Raw genomic sequence first — 12,835 nt, 5'->3', positions numbered from 1 at the left:
TCAACCATTTTAAGCAATATTACTGGGTCACACTTTTTACGATGCGAAACCTGAAGGGTCCCTAGACTATGATGATTACTTACACGAGGAGTGTCCTATTCATTGCTGCCGCATGATCCTATCAGTAACGAATTAACGCTTGTATCGTTAAAGCAAGTCGTATATTCACGTTTATAAATATTTAAATAGAAAATAAAGGTTTAATTGTCGCATATCCACCGCATGATGTGTTTCTTATAAAGTGCACGTATATTCAAACCGAACAATTTTGTCCTTAGATAAAAATATACTACATGTGATCATATGTGGCCTCACAAGGCTTATTATGAATTTATTATATCGCCATCGCAATGAGATGTAAATAGTTCATACATGCACAGTGTTCTTTCAACACAACCAAATCACACTTATAGTCGCGTCTTGCGAAAATAGGTCTTAATGCGTATGCGGCCATTGTAATTCAAACACGGTCTGCGCTATTTCGCAGTGATTGTTGTTAGGTCAAAAACGTGCATGAAGAAGTCCGGATTTCCGCAGTGATTTGGCCAATGCTGTGGGTGATTTCTCTGAAATCAATAATTAAAATATTCTGATTCATTCATTCGGGTCTACAGGCGTGAAATTTCCCCATCATTTAATTGTTTGTTGATAAAGGGTATTTAATGTGAAAAGCTTGGTAAGACAGCTACGCCGAACAACCGAACTAACATTCATTAATTTGATCAAAATATGCACACAGCAGAATGATTGTGTTTCTTACATGGCTTTTAGAAGAACAGACCATGCAGGCGAGCAGTGAACAATATGATTAGGTTTAGTTGCCCTAACCCTATATACCCTTGGTATGACTTGTGAGTGTTGAACTAATGTGCTACAGCATCACTTAAATACGAACATACGATAGTCGGGTATCCCCGCATAATGGCATATAGAATATTACTGGGTAGATACCGCTTGGCAAACTTGAGCCTGGGATAGTCGGTTATACCCGATTTGTGAAATTAGGAATATAACAGGTTTGATATAGCATTAACAGTACGTACTTGGGGGTTATAGGAAAAAGCCGCTATATGACTATCCTGTATATAACTAAATGACGTCAAAAATACAACTGATGTGATACGGCATTACTTATACGAGCATAGGGTAGTAAGGTATAACTCGCCTCCTACAAAAATGACCTGATTCGATTTGCTTTGAGAGGCCATGTGCCCATTGTGTATTTTCCATACACCCTGAGAAATTTCCATACACCCCGAGTAATCGGTTGAGATATAATGGATACACAGTTAGTAACTGATTGTGTATAGGATATACACCCTCAGTTCCCTTCTCGAGCTTCGCTCTCATACACCATCAGTTACAAACAGTGTAACTAATACGGTATTACTTATAACAGGATGGGGTAGTAGTATATACCGCTATATAACTCGCTAGTATAGTACAGGCTTGATACGGCATTTCTTATATACGAGCATTGGGTAGTAGGATATATCCGGTATATAGCTCGCTAGTATAGTACCGGCTTGATACGGCATTACTTTTATACCAGCATGGGGTAGTAGGTTATACCCGGTATATAACTCGCTAGTATAGTACTGGCTTGAAACGACATAACTTATATACGAGCATGGGGTAGTAGGATATACCCGCTATATAACTCGCTAGTTTAGTACCGGCTTGATACGGCATTACTTATATAAAAGCATGGGGTAGTAGGATATACCCGGTATATGACTCGCAGGTATAGTACTGGCTTGATACGGCATTACTTATATACGAGCATGGGGTAGTAGGTTATACCCGCTATGACTCGCTAGTATAGTACTGGCTTGATACGGCATTACTAATATACGAGCATGGGGTAGTAGGATATATCCGGTATATGACTCGCTAGTTTAGTACCGGCTTGATACGGCATTACTTATATAAAGGCATGGGGTAGTAGGATATACCCGGTATATGACTCGCTAGTATAGTACTGGCTTGATACGGCATTACTTATATACGAGCATGGGGTAGTAGGATATACCCGCTATATAACTCGCTAGTATAGTACTGGCTTGATACGGCATTACTAATATACGAGCATGGGGTAGTAGGATATATCCGGTATATGACTCGCTAGTATAGTACTGGCTTGATACGGCATTACTAATATACGAGCATGGGGTAGTAGGATATATCCGGTATATGACTCGCTAGTATAGTACTGGCTTGATACGGCATTACTTTTATACGAGCATGGGGTAGTAGGATATATCCGGTATATGACTCGCTAGTATAGTACTGGCTTGATACGGCATTACTTATATACGAGCATAGGGTAGTAGGGTATACCCGGTATATGACTCGCTATTATAGTACTGGCTTGATACGGCATTACTTATATACGACCATGGGGTAGTAGGATATACCCGGTATATAACTCGCTAATATAGTACTGGCTTGATACGGCATTACTTATATACGAGCATGGGGGTAGTAGGATATACCCGCTATATAACTCGCTAATATAGTACTGGCTTGAAACGGCATTACTTATATACGAGCATGGGGTAGTAGGATATACCCGCTATATAACTCGCTAGTATAGTACCGGCTTGATACGGCATTACTTATATACGAGCATGGTGTAGTAGGATATACCCGGTATATAACTCGCTAGTATAGTACTGGCTTGATACGGCATTACTTATACGAGCATGTGGTAGTTGGATATACCCGGTATAAGACTCGTTTACCAGCATGGGGTAGTAGGATATACCCGGTACATAACTCGCTAGTATAGTACTGGCTTGATACGGCATTACTTATATACCAGCATGGGGTAGTAGGATATACCCGGTACATAACTCGCTAGTATAGTACTGGCTTGATACAGTATTACTTATATACCAGCATGGGGTAGTATGATATACCCGCTATATTACTCGCTAGTATAGTACTGGCTTGATACGGCATTACTTATATACGAACATGGGGTATTAGGGTATACCCGGTATATTTCTCGCTAGTATAGTACTGGCTTGGTACGGCATTACTTATATATAAGCATGGGGTAGTAGTATATACCCGCTATGACTCGCTAGTATAGTACCGGCTTGATACGGCATTACTAATGTACGAGCATGGGGTAGTAGGATATATCCGGTATATGACTCGCTAGTATAGTACTGGCTTGATACGGCATTACTTATATACGAGCATGGGGTAGGAGGATATACCCGCTATATAACTCGCTAGTATAGTACTGGCTTGATACGGCATTACTTATATACGAGCATGGGTAGTAGGATATATCCGATACATGACTCGCTAGTATAGTACTGGCTTGATACGGCATTACTTATATACGAGCATGGGGTAGTAGTATATACAATGGCTGTTTGTAAACATGCATGCCCCCCATATGGGCTGTCAGTTGTAGTGGCAGCCATTGTGTGAATACGTTTTTGTCACTGTGACCGTTGACCTAGTGACCTGAAAATCAATAGGGGTCATCTGCCAGTCATGATCAATGTTCCTATGAAGTTTCATGATCTTTAGTTTCATGATCCTAGGCCTAAGCATTCTTGAGTTACCTTCTTGAAACCATTTAATTATTTGGAATAACTGTGACCTTGACCTAGTAACCTGAAAATCAAGATGGGTCATCTGCCAGTCATGATCAATGTACCAATGAAGTTTCATGATCCTAGGCCTAAGCGTTCTCAAGTTATCATCCGGAAACCATCTGATGGACGGACCCGACCGACATGTGGAAAACAATATACCCCCCTCTTCTTCGAAGGGGTGCATAATTAGAGAGCGGACACCATGCTCAAAGTTTAAAACGCACTAAGTGACCCCTTGGCCTTGATTTTGACCCGGCATTACCCATATTCGAACTTGACCTAGACATCATATAGATACAACATCTGACCAAGTTTGGTGAAGATCGGGTAAAAACAACTTGAATTAGAGAGCGGACACTTAATACGGACCGACAGACAAGACAGGCAGATGGACCGACAAACTTCGTTTGTGGGGGTATAAAAATGTATTAATAATGCTACTGGTATTTCATTTCTGCGTATTTTAGTCTTATATACAATATGTAAAGTTTCTATTAAGTGCATTATTCCAATTTACTATTCATGACACTAACTTCTACGTTATAAACAAATACTTTCAGATCATTTGCTGTTATTTGTAACTGAACGAGCAAAGAAAAAAATCTTGCGTTTTGAATAACTAATAAATCCTTCCAACAATAAGCATTTTTCCTTGTGACTTGACTTTCACTGGGAATCAAACCCAGATCTCCGACTTACTTAGTAAGTCGGCATGTTTTCTTTACACCATGAAAGCGATAAGTTGAAGGAAAAAGCTAATCATTATGTACACAAAATATATTTAACGGATAAAATTTTTAGAAGTCTTTTTCCTACAAGTCTGTATTAACCATTTGACCCCCATGGCATGGCCAGTTTTATGCTAACACAATTGTGTTTAGTTTTACTACATTTACACGATGCTTTGCTGAATACCAAATATCTAAACAGTCAGATTCATAGATAATTTTCCACTTTTTACATATAAGGAAAACAAGATACTACAAAGCAGGGTTAATTAAATTTGGACTTGCTCACATTTTGGCAAAATGACAATTTTCCAAAACAATCAAATTATAGAACAAGAGCCCTAAGGTGCTCAACTGTGACCAGAAGTAACTAAACTATTCTGAGAGGGTGTAGTTTAGAATAATAAATGAACTTGATGAAAAATATGTAATTTGTAGACAAATAATTATTTATAAACTTGACTTTGCTTATCATTACAGCAAATGTTTTGACAAACTTTAAACAAGATGTGTTTGTGAAACACAATGTCCCCCTATATGACGTTTTGACCTTGTAGGATGACCTTGACCCTTCACCACTCAAAATGTGCAGCTCCATGAGATACACATGCATTTCAAATATAAAATTGCTAGCTTCAATATTGCAGAAGTGACATTACATGATCAATTTGACCCATATATTTGACCTTGAAGGATGACCTTGACCTTTCACCACTAAAAATGTGCAGCTCAATGAGATACACATGCATGCCAAATATCAAGTTGCTATCTTCAATATAGAAAAAGTATTCATAAAATAAGCGATTTGGGCCACATATATTAGACCTCTGACCTTGAAGGATGACCTTGACCTTTCACCACTCAAAATGTGCAGATCCATGAGATACACATGCATGCCAAATATCAAGTTGTTATCTTCAATATTGCAAAAGTATAATAAAATGAGCGATTTTGGACACATATATTTGACATCTGACATTGAAGGATGAACTTAACCTTCACCACTCAAATTGTGCAGCTCAATGAGATACACATGCATGCCAAATATCAAGTTGCTATCTTGAATATTGAAATACTGCAAAAGTGTACATTAAATGAGCGATTTTGACCCATATATTTGTCCTTTGACATTGAAGGATGACCTTGACCTTTCACCACTCAAAATGTGCAGCTCCATGAGATACATATGCATGCAAAATATCAAGTTCCTATCTTCAATATTGCAAAAGTTATTGCAAATGTTAAAGTTGGCGCAAACCAACCAACCAACAGACCAACCAACAGACAGGGCAAAAACAATATGTCCCCCACTACTATAGTGGGGGACATAAAAAAGGAACACAATTTTAAATGCAACTTCCAGTGTTTACAAGCTTTTTTTAATTTGACATTTTGACCCACTTTTTGACGTTATGTGATCCAGTTTCAAAGTCAGCTGAGATTACATTGGGCCAAATGCTCTGATCATCTTTCATGAAAAATGCACATAAAAAGGGCCAATTGTGTGTTAACAAGGTTCTACTCTAGCACATTAAGAAAAACTGTCATGTCCCACTGGCAGCCATGTTAGTCTACAAACCGGAACCAGTTACAAACTCGACAACTGAGCTATCATTAGAATAAATATTCTGACCAAAATTTATGGAGATATGGCTAAAAATGTCACTTCTAGAGAATTTACAAGGTTTCATTATAGCCATATAAAGACAATTGCCTTGTGCTCTAGTGGATATGTTTTTTGAATAGACATAAAAATTTCGAAACTGGACTGAGCCATCATTTGAACAAATATTCGACCAAAATGCATGAAGATTGGAAAAAAAACAGTGACTTCACTAGTGATCAAAAGGTTTCACTATAGCTATATAAGGAAAACTGCCCAGCCCTGTTACATACGGTCATTTATGAAGTTCCACAACTGTTGTCGTACGTTAAACAGTTTTCTAGATAGTAATTTCCCACTTTTTTTTCCATCAGTGCAGCTTATGATCAACAATTAACTAGTCACTTCCACTTTAAACCTGTCCACTGTAAACACAAGGTTTACTGTTTTGACCTTTTTATACTTTTTATTTCTTATTGCTTTTGAAATATCATCTTATATATAATGTTATAATGTTCGCATGTATCTCCAATTATATTCTACAACACCGGTTCAATACATTGAGCTGTACACTATAAATGTAGGGACTAAAATATGATGATAACATTTCTCATTTCTTCTTCTTGTCAATCACTCAAATGGAAACACTGGCCCCTGTGGTACACATTCTTTTTGATCAGCATGTTTTGTCTGCCAAACTGAAAAAAATAATAATCACAAATAAACATTTTAAAGAGAAGTGTAATGCCCCAACACTAATCTTTAGTTTCAAAACAATTGTAATGTCCAAACAAATTAAACTAAAATACCAAAGTGTGCAAATTCAAATGCTTTTTACTTTGAGCTAATAGAGAGAGTTATACAGACAACAAGACATTTGCACATGGTGAATACTTGTGTTATTTGGATAAGGCATTACCATAATATAGTCTGAGCAGTAGTAGGACGCAATGCATGCCTCTCCAACCGCTCAACTATTGTGACTGCTAGATGATGATTTCAGCTGAGGAGGTAAACAAAAATGAGCAAGGGCCATAGTTCTGCAAAATTTGGGCTCATACATAATTTATTCCTTTAAGATGCCAATGTCTCCAATGTTGACTAGAAATGGCGCGGCAGAGACCGACGCATATCCCCACGGCGCATGTTTGACCCAGGGGCGCCCCAGGGTTGGTATGGGGCCATGCATAGTTGACCGTATTGTCATAAGAGAAGTTCAGTATCAATTAGAAGTGAATCGGTGTAGAAATGAAGAAATTATAGTAAAGGCAATTTTGGGTGGGCGTGGCCTATGTGGGAGGGGCACCCCAGGGTTGGTAATGGGGCCATACATAGTTGAGATTGACCGTATTGTCATAAGAGAGGTTCAGTATTAATTTGAAGTAAATGGGTGAAGAACTTTTAAAGTTATTGAAGGATCCAGAAAAGTGTCAGACTGACAGACACAGAGCGCAAACCGTAAGTCCCTCTCCTTTTTCAAGGGTAGGAAACTAACAAGTTTTGATAATAATGTAAAAATAATGGTCAAAACAAGAAACTGATTGAAATACAAAGTTAGGTCGCCCAAAGGGTGTTCTCATTATGTTATATGCACAAACAGGGATTTCAGATATTAAAGGGATCAGGACCATGGATAATTAATAAACCCTCATGTCAATTTCATGTGAATTGCCAGCATTTAATTCTTACGTTCACCTACCATTACTAACATCAAGAGTGTCTTGGTTTGGGTCAAGCTTTCGTATATTGTTTGGAGGCATAGTGTAATAGCTGTGATATTTTAGGAATAAAATGAACCTAAACACAAAACTGAAGCAAATCTGCACCTTTCTAGGTATATTTTGACCTTTGACCTTGAAGGATGACCTTGACCTTTCACCACTCAAAATGTGCAGCTCCATGAGATACACATGCATGCCAAATATGAAGTTGCTTTCTTCAATATTGCAAAAGTTATGGCAAAATATTAAAGTTGGAGCAAACAAACCAACAGACAGACCAACAGACAGGGCGAAAACAATATGTCCCCCACTATAGTTCATTCCAACGCTCACGGACACTGGAACCCCGGGGAGAGTAGGAAAGCTCCACTATATATATTTCATATATAATAGTCGAGCTAAAAACCCTATTTTACTATGATTCAAGGGCCATAACTCAGGGGTGTCTGGGTCTATTTGGCCCATTATCTAACTTGACCTAGATGTTATTGCCTTACACATTTTCATGAAGTTTGGTGAAGATCTGATGACAATTGCTAGACTTATTGAACGGAAAATAATCCGGACGGACTGACAGACGGACTTACTAACTTACAGACTGGACGGATGGACTAACAAACTAAAGGACGGAGCGATTTTAATATGCCCTCAAAATCACTGGTTCGGGGCATAAAAACGACATTGTATAAAATGTATTGTATTTCTTAAAACTGTATGAACTGTTATATCATACATGCCATACGTCCCGGATTTTCCGGGACAGTCCCGGAAATGAAGAACTTGTCCCGCTGTCCCGGAAATCTGTCAAATGTCCCTGAATTTACAAAATCCATATATACATGTACCTTATCTTAGGCTTAACTGCACCTCGAATCTGTGTATATATGCAGCGTCTCCATGACAATGCCTACCCGAATAGGCAGACTACGCTACGTGTCAAAATCGATCAATTAACAGGGGTCCTGTTATCATATTGATTGTCTCACGTTCGCTGTCAAACCGAAAAGGGCGGCATTGTTTTAGTTGTTAATTGACTTATATCTACATCGAAACAAGAGTGTAACTAATGTGTGACTGTACGGATTTTTAGTTGATGATCTACCGGTACTGTTTTGTTGTATTTGTTTTATGTGATTGGTTGTATGTATTGTGAATTGATTTGAGTTGACAATCTAACGGTACTGTATTGTTGTATTTTTTTATTATATAAATGTTATAAATGAATAAAGGCGTATCAACAACTACGCGTTACACACCGGTCTTAATAACAATAACGCAGTGACGTCACCATCTATGTTTAGAACGGCTTACACTGAAAACACATGGCCTGTATCTAGTAAAGGAACTAGTAATGTTTAATTTGACGTTAATAGATCAAGTATATTTCGGATAGGCTTTCGAACTTTTGCAATTAACGATGCAAAACAAAACAAAACGTACCAAAAATGCATATGTCTATAAATATCGCTACATTTTATACATGTCCCGGAAAATCGGCAAAAGTCCCGGACAATTTAACACAATGTCCCGGAATTGGTCTGAAAAATTATGGCATGTATGGTTATATGTAATTTCCATTTTACATTATCATTACATCTTCTCACGCTAGATTGGAAGTCTCTGAACTGTTATATACAGACAGATCAATCCCTAGTTTATCTTCCAGGGATCAGAAGATGTCTTGAAATCATTATGAACTGTTCCATCATTTAAAATACTGTATGAAATAAATGACAAAGTTATGGCCCAGACAACTTCAGGTTTAAAACACAATAAGTGACCCCATGACCTAGTTTCTGACAGGGCATGATCCATATTCAAACTTGACCTATACATCATCTAGATACAATTTGTGACCAAGTTTGGGGTGAAGATCTGATGAAATTTCGGGACAGACTGACGGACCGACAAAGTGGTTCCTATATAGCCCCCCATTACCAAAAAGATAGTATTACCAGCCGTTGGTTTCAATGGAAATTTCTTACCAGACAAGAGGTTTGATGCAAATTGTTGTGAGGGGAAACTGGAAAATATCTGAAACAAAAATAAAGTCTTATATAATTTGAAGCGCTATATTGTTAAGTCAAATTTTAATATTGATAATCAATAATACTGCTAGCTGTCTGATTACAGAGGAGTCTTCACAACATAATGCGTTAACAGTTTTCCTGCAATAAGCAAACAGGACAAAATCAACAACACGAGTATTTATAATATATTCAGAGACAAGATGATCCATCCATGTCTTTGGAAATAAACAAAGGGCATTTATTTTGGCCTCATTTTAGCCATGTTGATAAATATAATGGGTCATACTGCTTGGTGTGTTACAAGTGAAACACCATCAAAACCAGTGCTCCAGCTTGGCATGAATGGAAGGGCGCAGCACCCTGCCATTCAAAGATTCCAACCTGTCAACCTTGGACACCCTTCATGCCCTTTGATGAAAATGCCGAGTTGGGAATAGGGAGTTACAGTTGTAAGATCGTACGCGAATATCATTTGCCATTTAAAAGGAATCATGATGTTCAAACTTAACTTTGACCTAGAAGTTGGCAAAGGGTTTGTTTTTAGTTGGTCGCATTTTAGAATTTACAGAGCATATTTTGCCAAATCAGTGTGTGCTTAGAAGCCTTAGCTACGGAAAGAACCGCAACTCAATTTGCTAAGAACGATCACCACTGCCTGTCTGCAACAGATGACAAATGATTCTGCTCTAGCAGTGAGTGTATATACCAGCTTGTAAGACGACATTGGCCAGACTAGTGTTTATCATTAAAGTCTGTACGTATTTGTACCATTTTTGACCTCATCCAAGATATTATTGGGACAAATCTTCGGACAAAGTTTCATGAGATCAGACAATAAATGTGGCCTCTAGAGTGTTAACAAGGTTTTACTATATAGCCATAAAAGAAAAAATGCAGAGCCCACTGGCAGCCATGTTTTTCAACCAATCAGCATCATGTTTGAACTCGTCCAAGATATTATTGGGATGAATCTTCTGACCATTTTTCATGAACATCGGAAATAAAAGTGGCCTCTAAAGTGTTAACAAGACTTTACTATAGCCATATAATGAAAAAAATGCCCCGCCCCCTGGAAGTCGTGTTTTCCAAGCAAATGTACCCATTTTCAAACTCTTTCAAGATATCATTGAGACCAATCTTCTGACCAAATTCATGAAGCTTGACAATAAATGTGGCTCTAAAGTGTTAACAAGGTTTTACTAAAGCCCTATAAGGAAAAATGCCCCGCCCCCTGGTGGCCATGTTTTTATAGCAACCATACCCATTTTCGAACTCATTCAAGACATCATTGGGACAAATCTTCTGACCAAGTTTCATAAAGATCAGACAATAAATGTGGCCTCTAGAATGTTAACAAGGTTTTACTATAGCCATAGAAGGAAAAATGCTCTGCCCCCTGGCAGCCATGTTTTTCAACCAATCAGCATCATTTTAAACTGTCCAAGATATTATTGGGATGAATCTTCTGACCATGTTTCATGAAGATCCGACAATAAATGTGGCCTCTAGGGTGTTAACAAGATTTTACTATAGCCATTTATAGCCATATTAGGAAAAATGCCCCCCGCCCTTGGCAGCCATGTTTTTCAAGCAAACATAACCATTTTCAAACTCATCCAAGATATCATTGAGACCAATCTTCTGACCAAATTTCACGAAGATTGGACAATGCGGCCTCTAGAGTGTTCACACGTTTTTACTAAAGCCATATATAACCATATATGGACCATATATAAATAACCATATAAGGAAAAATGCCCCGCCCCCTGGTGGCCATGTTTTTAAAGCAACCAAAACCATTTTCAAACTCATCCAAGATATCATTGGAAAAATGTTCTGACCAAGTTTCATGAAAATCTGACAATAAATGTGGCCTCTAGAGTGATAACAAGGTTTACTATAGCCATATAAGGAAAATGCCCCACCTCATAAATGCCATGTTTTTCAACCAACCGGCGTCATTTTAAAACTTGTCAAAGATATTATTGGGTTGAATCTTAAGTAATATGCATATAATAATGGAAAAAGGGCCATTATTCTTACAAAATGCTTGATACAGTTGTCTGCTCTTCTTTATAGATTGGGGTCATGTTGGTAAATAAGTTTGCAAAATATGAAAGCAATATGTCAAGGGACGTTGAAAATATTTTAGGTGGTACGCCAACTTTAACATAGATTTATCAATAATATGAATATTCAAAATGGTAAAGGGGCCATAATTATTACAAAATGCTTGATAGAGTTGTCTGCTCTTGTTTATAGGTTGGGGTCATGTTGGTAAAGAAAAATGCAAAATATGAAAGCAATATGTCAAGGGACATTGAAAATATTTGGGGTAGTAAACAAACTTAAACATTTGCTGCATTTTCTAAGTGGAAAAGGGGCCATAATTATTACAAAATGCTTGATAGAGTTGTCTGCTCTTGTTTATAGGTTGGGGTCATGTTTGTTAAGAAGTATGCAAAATATGAAAGAAATATGCCAAGGGACATTGAAAATATTTGGGGTAGTACGCAAACTTTTAACATTTGCATGCTCACACTAACGCCAATGCTAAGGCTAACGCAAACGCCGGGTGAGTAGAATTGCTCCACTATATAGATTTCATATATAATAGTCGAGCTAAAAAGGGTCTTTCTGTAAATCTTTAAGAGAACAAATTAAAAACTCAACAGGCCTTTTTATATTAAATATGCTTGTTTCCATATATAATTTAAGGCCCTAAAATCATTCAGGATATAACTTTGAACATTTTTTACAGAAATAAAATGATCTTAAAGTTCTCTGCAATGCAAAGTAATTTTTACACACTAGATATTTAAAAAAAAAAATTGTTAACTTGTCCATGCTATTCGGGCCAGCTGTGCTCTAACTGCCTATGGAAAATCTTGATTATATATATATTATATATATATACCTGTTGTGACCCTTGAGATCCTTATGAAATGTTCATAATTCACTAATAACTGTATGTAAAAAAAATAGTATTACCAGATAATCGGGTTCAAAAGTTATTTCTTTCAAGACAGGATGGTTGGTGGGAAATGTCTTCCGACGAAACTGAAAAACATCTAAAACAAAAAGAAAGTGACTTCTTGTATAATTTGAAGCACTATTCATTTTAATACAATTGTGT

At 37.4% G+C, this 12,835-nt stretch overlaps 1 long non-coding RNA gene across 1 annotated transcript in view; it reads right to left on the bottom strand.

The window, feature by feature from the left end:
* LOC127847843 (uncharacterized) overlaps positions 1-12,835 on the bottom strand; it is a 21,108-nt gene extending 8,273 nt beyond the window's left edge. Inside the window, exons 1-2 of the long non-coding RNA XR_008034201.1 lie at positions 12,691-12,835; positions 9,655-9,703 (exon numbers count right to left, since the gene is read on the bottom strand). This is a non-coding gene — a long non-coding RNA (uncharacterized LOC127847843). The remainder of the gene's footprint in view (positions 1-9,654; positions 9,704-12,690) is intronic.

The sequence above is a fragment of the Dreissena polymorpha genome, chromosome 10 (genome assembly GCF_020536995.1).
Source record: "Dreissena polymorpha isolate Duluth1 chromosome 10, UMN_Dpol_1.0, whole genome shotgun sequence".
Lineage (NCBI taxonomy): Eukaryota > Metazoa > Mollusca > Bivalvia > Myida > Dreissenidae > Dreissena > Dreissena polymorpha.
Note: the sequence above shows the minus strand (reverse complement) of the source record. Positions and strands in the feature narration are given on the sequence as shown.